The following is a 654-nucleotide window of genomic DNA, read 5'->3' on the forward strand; positions in this document are numbered from 1 at the left end:
ATGTTTAGGTACTAATATGTATATGTATGAACAGCACATTGTAAATCTATAACATGAATTTCTTTTGTACCCATTGACTCCTGTGCATTGTCATTTATCCTGTTGTGATTAACCACATTATAGAGAACAGTATCTTTGCCTTCCTCCCTACTGAACATCCCATGCAGGGACCTACATATATCTACAGCATTGGATATTTTGATGTCACAGAACTCCAGGTTGCTAAAGATTGAAAATGAGGAAATGGTAATGTTATATATGTGAAATTGGAGCTTTTTTATATTTTTAAAAATTATTAGTAATGGAAATGAAAAATATTCTTGAGTGAGAAAAGGATGATTAACCATAGAAGGAAATATTAATTCCGATAACTTGTAATGGTATGAGATGGTTATTACTTTTTTCATCTGTTTGAGGTGCTTGTAATGTAAGGAAGGAAATTGGTTGTATTTTCTCAGACATTACTCTATAATTGCCTTTTCCTACATATTTTGGGAAATCATATGCTGTCAGTACTGTTTCAGGTTTAGCACAGTCCAGAAACAATCCAAAAACATAAGCTTAATAACTGTTTAATGTAATAAATTTTGTTGGTGCTGCCATCAGCCATATTTTCCTCCTATCCCTTATTATCTAGATTTAACTCCACAGGCA

General features: G+C 32.4%; 1 protein-coding gene across 1 annotated transcript in view; it reads left to right on the forward strand.

Moving 5' to 3' along the window:
- Positions 1 to 654, forward strand: part of LOC119585930 (probable serine hydrolase) — an 8,531-nt gene that overhangs the window by 1,485 nt on the left and 6,392 nt on the right. The gene's annotated exons all lie outside the window — the stretch shown is intronic.

This window comes from Penaeus monodon, chromosome 20 (genome assembly GCF_015228065.2).
Source record: "Penaeus monodon isolate SGIC_2016 chromosome 20, NSTDA_Pmon_1, whole genome shotgun sequence".
NCBI classification, from domain to species: Eukaryota; Metazoa; Arthropoda; class Malacostraca; order Decapoda; family Penaeidae; genus Penaeus; species Penaeus monodon.